The sequence below is a fragment of the Rattus norvegicus genome, chromosome 5 (assembly GCF_021556685.1).
Source record: "Rattus norvegicus strain SHRSP/BbbUtx chromosome 5, alternate assembly SHRSP_T2T, whole genome shotgun sequence".
Taxonomy (NCBI): Eukaryota; Metazoa; Chordata; class Mammalia; order Rodentia; family Muridae; genus Rattus; species Rattus norvegicus.
In genome coordinates, this window is record NC_141538.1 from 54372072 (window position 1) to 54382666 (window position 10595).

Below are 10595 nucleotides of genomic sequence, written 5' to 3' on the forward strand. Positions count from 1 at the left end.
TTTGAGAACTGCTATGTTAGATCATGACGTACAATCGAGAATCCAGTGTTCTAGCCCTAGGAGGAAAAAAAAATATCTATGGTCATGGTGTAAGGGAGACAATATATTCAGTGTACTGATTTTAGAAATACTTCTAGGTTTGAATCCTAGTTTCTCTGCTTCTTATAAAATAGTCTTGGGAGGACTACTGAACTACTACAAAACTCGGATCCATCCTTGTTGTTGTAAAAGTATAAAAAATAAAAAGAGACTAGAACCCACTCTAGGTCCGGCACTGCAGTGCCCCAAGATATCTGCTGGATATCTTAATTCTCAGTCAGCAAAGCGTCTCACCCGCTTTGCTCCATCCCATATCACACTGCCCAAGGCCTCTCTCTGAGCCTGGCAGCAATCTCTCTACCTATCTAGTGCCCAAGGCAGGTTTCCATGCCAGAAACACACATCCCAACTCTGTGGTGGCCCAGACCAGCCGCCCCACACTCCCTTACACTTAAATCTACACATGAAAGAACACACAACACAATAACCTTTAATCCAATTGATAAGATATAATTGCCCACCTAAACATTCAGAGCCCAGTACCATCCATTCCTTAAAAACGTTAATAACAACCTGTAAATATACAGAGTGGAATCTTAACGTCAGCTCCCATTTTCTCTCAGCTGTGACTACCCTCTCTTCCCGTTCCAGTCTCCTCCTCTTCCTTCAAACTTTTCTCCCGCCCATCCTTCCTTCTCATCCAATGACAGGCCGCCTCCTAGCTTGTACCTGCCTCACCTGTGACATCATCCCACACATCCCTAGATAGGGAATGGTTGTGGCCTTCCTGGGTCATTGAAAGATAAAGAATTTTTTCCACACTTCATTAGACGTAAGTTCTGCCAAGGCTATGTAAGATATGTCCTGTTATCCTACATTTTTTTGTTGTTATTTTGTTGTTGGTGGTAGTGGTGGTGGTGGTGGTGGTGGTTTTTTTTCTCAGAGCTCACCTGTCTCTGCCTCCCAAGTGCTAGAATTAAAAGCATGCACCACCATGTCCAGCTTCCTCTCAGTGTTTTCTATAGCTTGCTTTTTAAACTTAGTTATTTTAAAAGGAAATTTTATGTCCCTACTATAACAGTGAACCACTTATCCTAAACTGAAGATGCGATGAAAATTTATCAAAAAGCCGACTGCAGGGGCTGAAGTGATGAAGCAGTTAAGATTACTTGCTGCTCTCCCAAAAGATCCATGTTCAACTCCCAGCATCCACTTAGTTGCTCACGGCCATTTGTACCTCTCTCTTCTGGCCGCCTTCAGTGTGTACATGGTGCCCACACATACATGAAGGTAAAACACCCACCTGTCTCTACCTCCTTCATGCCTGGCTCACTTTTCTTCTCCCTTAAGCCTATTGCAAAGGAAAGTGAGTTGATTTTGTTTCTGTATGACCTGACAAAACCGACTTGACAAAAGGGATATTCTATTTGGCTAATGTTTCAGAGGATGTGGCCCACGGCTTCTTGGTCCCATGGGTCTAGATTTATTATGAGGCAGACCATCCCAGCTCTTCACAGCAGGTAGAAAGTAGGAAGAAAAGGCAGACAGGAAGAAACGCTGGTTAGGCAGCCTACAGAACACATCACAGGTGACCTGCTCCCTCTCATCAAGCTCCATGTCCCTTCGCAGTCACGCAGTAATGAACCTATCAAAACACTAATGTACTCTTTATGTTAGAGTCCTCATGATCGAATTATCCCAAGAGATGCTCATAGACACGCACAGAGGTATGCTTTGATAATCTCCTGGGGTTGCAATAATGCACATGATCAAGTTTTACCATCACAAGAAGCTGTTAGAGAATCTTTCGTAGCTTGTTGGTGGTGTATGGGTGGTGGTAGCACACACCTTTAATCCCAGTAGTCATAGACAGAGGCCTGAGATCTCTGAGTTTGAGGCCAGCCTGGTCTAGAGTTCCCAGGACAGGTAGGGCCACACAGATAAACTTTGTCCTGTAAACAAAAACAATAACAAAAAGTCTTTCATGGCCAACACCAAAGACTGTACCAGATGTAACCAGATGAGGTCAGGGATTAAAATAAAAAATAGGGGGCTGGAGAGATGGCTCAGTGGTTAAGAGCACTGACTGCTCTTCCCAAGGTCCTGAGTTCAAATCCCAGCAACCACATGGTGGCTCACAACCATCTGTAATGGGATCTGATGCCCTCTATATAATAAATAAATAAATAAATAAATAAATAAATAAATAAATAAATCTAAAAAAATAAAAAATAACTTTCCCTTTGATATTCAAGTTAAAAACTTCTCTCTCTCTCTCTCTCTCTCTCTCTCTCTCTCTCTCTCTCTCCCCACACACACACACACACACACACACACACACATGTGTGCACTTGTGTGCACCAAACCCAGAGCTCACCGTTTTGGCTAGGCTGGATAATCACCACGCCCACAGGGTCAGCTTGTCTCACCCCCTCAATGCCGTGGTTTCAGGCAGCGTGTAACCATGCCCCACTTCTCACATGGGTGCTAGTGGTTAGAAATCATGTCTTTCTGCTTTCACGGCCAGAGCTTTTACTTTTTAAGCCACCTCCCCTTCCGTTATACAAATTGACTTTAAGTCATTTTTCTTAAAAAAGAAAATAAGTTATCTAATTTACTGCCTGAATCTTCGGAGTTAAAAATTCTTAAATAGAACATCCTTGCTATGAGGTTTGCACACAGAGTTCAAGGCCAGCCTGGATTACATAGGAAGTCCCAGGAGAGCCACAGCTTCATAGAGAGGCCCTTTGTAAAACAAAACAAAACAAAACAAAAAATATGTATAGGTCTTTGCCTGCATATATATTTGTGTGCCACGGAGGTCTTCAAGTCACAGGTTTACAAAAGAATGAACACTAGGGCAGAATTAACCCCTGCTTCTTGACCTGCAAGTCATAGTTTTTAATTCATGCCCACAGGCTTGGTTGTTTTCCCTGGTGAGCACCAAGAAGACTGTGCCCTGATTATGTAACTTAAGCATTAAGCATGCAGATGAGCTATGCCAACAAATGTTGAGTGAATTTTAAGAAGTTTATTTTTCACATTTGAAAGTGTTTGCCTGTGAACCTAAAGCATTAGGGTCCACCTAAGGTGTCTTTGTCTATCGCTCTCTATCTTTTATTTTAGGCACTTCAAACTCACAGATTGGCTAAGCCAGTTAGCCCCGGAGACCCACAAATCGGCCTCTCTCAACAACCTGAGGGTTCCAAGTGTGTACTGCATACTTCGATTTCCCTGTGAATGTTGAAGGGGTTAGAGGTCAGACTTTATGACTGCACAAGCAAGCACTTTTCTGAGTGAGCCGTCTCCTAGTTCCTTATCTCCTCTCACAGTGCTGTTGGGGCACTGGAGAAGGATACAAGAAAATGAGTGTTCGACAGTGTGAGTGATCCTTCCCCACTTGTTACTATTTTTCTGTAGGATCCCTTGAGAAGCAGAGACAACTTTCTCTGGTGTGCAACTTCAAAAAGGGTGTGTGTGTCTGTGTGTAGCATCCATTCTCAAGTAGACTCTCTGGCAGGACCAGACATTTATGCACAACTTTTCTTTATATAGGCCCAGCCTTTTTTAATTATTTTACTGTCTATCACAAGAGCCATGTTTTAGGGCTGGAGAGGTGGCTCAGTGGTTAAGAGCACTGCCTGTACTTTCAGAGGTCCTGAGTTCAAATCCCAGCAACCGCATGGTGGCTCACAACCATCTGTAATGAGATCTAATACCCTCTTCTGGTATGGATGAAGACAGTGTACTTACATATAAATAAATAAATCTTAAAAAAAAAAAAGCCATGTCTTAGCTATCTTAGCATCACTGAGAACTCGAAGAGGAATAATGCCCACCCTAGAATCATGACATCAATGCCATCAACACATTGACCAGGAAGAAGATGGCCAAGTTAACCTCAGCAGAACACCTCAGATTTCACATGCTACCAGTCAGAGCCTTGGCACCAGATGCTCTTGTTCAGAGTGCAGGTTTAATGAAGTAGGACCAGACACACGCACAGGAGAGGCCAATGCTTTAGGTCTATGGGCCACATTTTGAGGGTCAAGAAATCGAGATGAAAAGAATCTGTAATCAGTAATCTTTTAAAACTTGACACTCAAAAGGAAAAATTTCTTCTTCCAGGGAGAAATAGGACATAATGCAGCAGCCATGGGTACTATTCTAGAGAATACAGACACAGTCTTAAAAATATTTACTGCTGACCACTTGCTACACATATATTATGTTTTCCAACATTTAAATTAATGCATCTCTTCTCTTAAAGTTGTGTTTGAGGCCTAAATCCAGAGCGTTGAGCACACCTTTTTAGCTTTATGAGTTCGGGTAATGGCTTTAACTCTTAACTCATGGTTAGACTATTCAACTTAACACGAGCCACGGTAAGATGTCTGCTTTGTAGAATTTTATTAGGGTGGACTGGGAACACTCCTGAGTCATGGTGGGATCTCTGTGAGCACTGTTTACTTCCCTCAGATGTTGCCAAGAAAGGTTCTAAGTCATATATTTAAGGAGGGTAGAGAAGTACACCCTGCTCTCCAGCCTCAGTGATTTAAAACTTCCTTCAGTGGAGAACAATGACTTTTCAGCTTTCCAGCCTCAGTGTTTGCAAATAGTGTTTAAGACACTGGCTACTCCTGCATAATTAAAACAAAGATGACTAGTCTGCATTTTAAAATAGTTTTTAGGTGCACCCACACTTCACATCCCAAAATAAGTTGCCATGACAGCCACTTAATTAATCTGATCATGAATATCTCTTGAGCCCCAAAAGGTAGGGTGGCTCTTAGGAGCTAGAAATCAGGCCATGCTCCTGACACTCCTTATACTCCCCAATACCCAGAGAACCTCCGTTCCAGCTGCTTGATATGCTTTTCAATAAATAAATGTGGCCTTTATTTCAAAATGTGTTTTAAGTTCTGAACTGACAATTGTGAATTATCCAAACAAAAAGGGGAAAAGCTCCAGTTTTATCCAACTTTAATTGGAGTAGAGTAGCTGGTGAATGTTTTCTAGTTGGAGAAAAAGAAAATTTAAGAACCTAAGTTTCACCTATCATTTCTTGGGCACACCATAAAGCCTTAGCCCTTACAAAGACTCCAAAAGCCAGAGACAGTTCTTTTTAGTGAGTATAGATGTTAAACAGCTGCCCCTGGGAGAAAGGGTTCCCTTTCGTCTCCACACCACAGGATGGCCTTCTAATCAGAAGCCTGGGATATAAGAGAAATGACAGGGACACCTCACTGTTGAAAAGTCTCAAGTGCCATCCTAGAATCACAGGACCAAAGGGACAAGAGAGAAAGAGAGAACGGGACACAGAGACTCTGGTTTGGATATCAGTGGAAAATGGAAACGACATTTGCAGTGGCTATGAGGTGCTCTGAACTGGGGTTGGGGGTGAGGGTGGGGGTGGTTGGGAACAACCCTCAGGTGTCGGAGGTGCCCACCAAGGTGAAAGGGTGAGCTTTGCATTTGTCACAAATCTTTCGCTGTTTTTTATGGTCTGGCCCACTGCTGTTAATAGAACGTTCATGGCCCTAACTACTTTGTGCGAACTGACTTTTAGAACAACTGAAATTTTTAATTTTTTTAATCATAAAGTGTCAATGGGATATTTTCTAATATATATTTTTTTCTTTTTTTTCGGAGCTGGGGACCGAACCCAGGGCCTTGAGCTTGCTAGGCAAGCGCTCTACCACTGAGCTAAATCCCCAACCCCTTTCTAATATATTTTTATATACCAATATACCACTTTAATTGAATAGGAAACCTAGTTTGAGCTTTTCTTGGTGACTCATGGTTTCACCACCTTTTGCTTTTTTTTTTTTAATCTAAGGCCGACGGATAAAATACAAATATTAAGTAAAATCTGACTTTCAGTTAAATACATATTTTGTCACACTTGTAGTATAAACAAATTATTCCTCGTTGTTTGTCTGAAATTCAAATTTCACTGGCTTTTTTTTTTTTTTTTTAAATTTCTGAAGCCTGGTCGCTCCGCTCCGCCATGGTGCTGTCATGATACAGCAATGTTTGCAGTGCAGCTGAGTGATGGCAGGACTAACTGTCCTGACCCGCAGGCATCTCAGGGCTTCTGGAAACTGCAGTAATGGTTGCAGTCTCTTTCTGTGGTGCCCAGCGATTGTATTCCTGTAACAGGGGTGCTGTATTTTCAGTTTCCTATTGAATCCATTTAGGCTAAGTATAGTTTCTGAGCAATGGAAAAGACATTTGTGAATGAATGCATACTTGACAGGAGTATGCAAATTTTAAGACAAGTGCTTCACAAAATTTTAGTTTGACTTCTCAGAGAGTAGCCTGTGGCTTAAGAGTCCCATTGGCTAAATAAATTGATTTCATGTGTTTATGTGTCTGTCTCTATGTCTCTGTCTCTCTGTCTCTCTGTCTCTCTCTGTCTCTCTCTGTCTCTGTCTCTCTCTCTCTCTCTCTCTCTCTCTCTCTCTCTCTCTCTCTCTCTGTGTATGTTTTAGGACATTGTACAAAGAAAAATCAGCCTCTGATGGAGAAATTAAAGCAGGAAGTAGAGAATCTGTGACCGTGGAATGACATTCTTGACATTTTTTTTTTAGAAAGAGCAAGGAAGATACGAATCTAGCCTGACAGATGATCTAGTCTCAGGGCTGAGGACTGCACGAGGGTCTGCTTCTTGAAATTATGAAGTGGATGGTTCAGCACGAGTTTTTGATTTTTAGGATGGTGGGGCAAAAATGTTATACATTCAGTAGAAATTTTAGTTTTTAAAATCTTTCCTCTTAGTCAGCAACATGATCGGGAACAAGAACAATGGTTCACACAATACGGTGTCAGCTAGCCGCTGGATGGGTGGGTTAGAGTCGTTAAATACAGTTCTGACTTACATTTTCAACTTACAAATGTATTGGGGCCGTCCTAGCAGCTCTTTGTGTTCTAATTCCTTTGTGATCTATTCAATCAAGTAATTACTACATTCCAACAATGAAAATAAAAATTAGTCATATTTTTAACACAAAAAAACTGTGCATTATGAATACAGAGCTCAGAGGAGGCTCAAGTAGCTCGAGGCCTTTGGTGAAGGAATTACAAAACCTCTTCTTCCTTAAATATGCTCGTTTTCAGAATGATCTTTTTTTTTTTTTTTTTTTTTTTTTTTTTTTTTTTTTTTTTTTGCTGTCCTAGACAATGCTTGCTCTATATATAGACTTGAAGCAGCTTCTGAATTAGAATTGCTGTTCCTGATACTAGGCTTATAATTACTCAAACAGCATGAAAAGTTAACATCTCTCCTCTTCTTCTACAGTTGCTATTTTTTTTTTTTACTATTTTATTTCATGTAAGAAAATTGTTTGAAAATGATTCCTGGTATGAAGAGGATCTGGAGGTTTGAAGTAGGTTAGGTGTTATCCATGCCTACCTTTACTCACATTAATCAAAGAATGCCTTGTCAGAATCAGATCCCAAGGACTAGATCAGAAGTTGTTATAAAGTCTAAGGCTGGGGCTGGCCAGATGGCTCAGCGACTGAGAACACCGGATGCTCTGCCAGAGGACCTAGGTTCCATTCCTAGCACCCACATGGCAGCTCACAACTGTAACTTCAGTTCCAGAGGATCTAGCTTCCTTACACAGACACAACAACAACGAACAGGGAGAAAAATAGAAATACAAAAATCGTGAAAAAGTAAGAAAGTTTAATACCAAGCCAGGATCAGAATCTTGGATCTTGGTAAAGGCAGTGTGATCTCAACTCAGACTTGGAAGATTATCCTTCTCAGAAGAAAATTGGTACCAAAGTGCCCTACATGTGACAAGCCTTTAAAACTTGATTGTACTTAGAATCAGAGCCAGCCTGGCTGTTTTAATTGTACTATATATTTAGATTCATGTAACCTGACTTAACTTATTGTGTTAGTTTTCTTTTTCTTTTTGATGGATGAACTCAAAACTCACTCCAAAATTATGTTAAAGCAGAATGGGTTTTAAGAGTTGTATTTATTTTCATTTTTTTTGCCTTAGAATTACTTTTATAGGTTTTTCTTTGAAAGCTTTTTGCTACTCTGAAAGACTTGTTAAAACATTTTAGAAGGTATCTTTAAAGGATATTGTGCACCATTGAAAGAACAGAGTGGTAAAAAGAACAATTAAGAAATAAACAATGGGGGTTGGGGATTTAGCTCAGTGGTAGAGCGCTTGCCTAGGAAGCGCAAGGCCCTGGGTTCGGTCCCCAGCTCCAAAAAAAAGAACCAAAAAAAAAAAAAAAGAAATAAACAATGGACATTTATTAAGTGTGACAGATTTTTTTTTCCCAGTATGGTAAGGGGTAATGTGCAGGCTTATAGACAAGAATATCAGGCTTGAGGCACCGAGGAAAGGTTATTGTCTTAATCACTATGCCTTTGCTGTGAAGGGGCACCGTGACCAAGGCAACTCTTATAAAAGAAAGTATTTAATTAGGCAACTTGCTTACAGTTTCAGAGGTTTAGTCCATCTTCATCATGGCAAGAGCTTAGCAGGCATAATGCTGGAGTTGTGGTTGAGAACTACATCCTGACTGGCAAGCAGAGAGAAAGAAACGCTGAGTTGGATGTCTTCTTTTGAAAGGGTTCCTCTGGGGGCTGGAGAGATGGCTCAGTGGTTAAGAGCATTGACTGTTCTTCCAGAGGTCCTGAGTTCAAATCCCAGCAACCACATGGTGGCTCACAATCATCTGTAATGGGATTCAATGCCTTCTTCTGGTGTGTCTGAGGACAGCTACAGTATGCTCATATAAATAAATAAATCTTTAAAAAAAGGAAAGTAAAAAAATATTAAAGAAAAAAAGGGGTTCCTCCAGTGACAGGATTCCTCCAAGAAGGCCACACCTTCTAATCCTTCTAATCCTTTCAAAGAGTTCCACTCCCTGGAGAGAGTCATTCTCATTCTCATTGCCACAAAGTTGAAATTGGGTCAAGGATGAGCTTGAACTCCTGATTCTCCTGTAGGCCATATAAGCCTAGGGCGGCAGGCCTAATGAAGAGAGAACTGTTGCTGATAAGAGTTCCCAACTTCCCAGCTGAAACTGCTCCGGGCATGTTCAAATTTAAACCAGAGAGAACAAAGGGAAACCCAGATTACTACAATTAAAAATATAGAAAGAAAAATTTATTGTATAAGCTATGTCAAAACTGAATGTCACCCTATAGGGAACCCCGGTACCAAGAAAGGGAAATACCTAATGCACACAGGGGACCATTAGTGCTACAAAAACAAACCCCAAATCAAAGTAATTAACGTGGTGGTTTGAATAAAACTCGGCATCCATAGGCTCATATGTTGAATATTTGTTTTCAGTTGGTGCACTATTTAGGAAGGTAGGATGCATGTATGGCCTTGTTGGAGGAGATGTATCACACCAGACCCAGTCCCCCCCAACCTACACCCTCGCCCTCTCTACCCCACCCTCCAGATCAGGATGTAAGCTCTCAGCTACTACTCAATCCATGCCATGTTTCCCTCCATGATGTTCACAGACAAACTCTCTGAAGCTATAAGCAAGCTTCCAGTTAAATGCTTTATCTTATACTCAGTCCTGAGCATGGTGTCTCCTCACAGCCAGTCAACAGTTAGGAAAAACAACTAACACATTTCAAAGAAACAAGCAAACAAACAAACGAACAACAAAGATCAAAAGCAGCATAAATGAGCAAACCATGCTAGCTGTATTGACATTCCCAGACAATTAGAATATCTGTCGCATGTAATCCTCACTATTGCTCTTTTCTGACTTCTACACAATTGCTTTTATTTATCCTACTGAATCTCTTGTTTATTTTTAACATTAGCCCACAATGCACTCTGTGCTATGGCATGTTCATACCTAATTTGTTTCTATTCATTCCTCCAGGCCATGTACCCTTCCACCCCTGATGGTTGCCTTTCTGCTTTGATGTCACAAATATCCTCTTACCCTTCCCCTCTTCCACACAACCTCCATGTCCTGTCTCATGGTTCTTTTTTACTTCTTTACACCTATGGTCAAATCTTAATGGACAAAAGGATTCTGTCAAGCAGAGGATGTAGGTTAGTTATTAGAGTGCTTGTTTGATCCCTGGAAATATATAAATGGAGTGTGGTGATGGTACAGGCCTGTCATCTTAATCTCAGTTCTCAGAAGGCAGAGGTGGGAGGTTCAGAAGTTCAAGGTCGTCTTTGGCTACACAGAGAGTTTGACATCCGACCTTATCTCGGAAGGAAAAAAAAAAAAAGTCAAGAACCTTTCTTATTCTTCTCTTTTACATAAAATATGAACATTCAGTCAGTTTCAGCATAATAACAGATTTCCCAGACTGTTTAGAACTTAGTAAACACTTCCTTAGTACATGTCTTAGTTAAGTGATTGTTTCATAGAATGCTGGTCTTTCTCAAAAGTTACTTTCTAAAAACTATATCCTAAATTAAAATAAGCTGGGCATAGCAGCTTTCACATGTGATCAGAAGGCTGATCTTTGTGATGTTGAACAATTCTAAACCAACAGATATATAGTGAGTTATTGTTCAAAACAGCTATAAAGTAGCTAC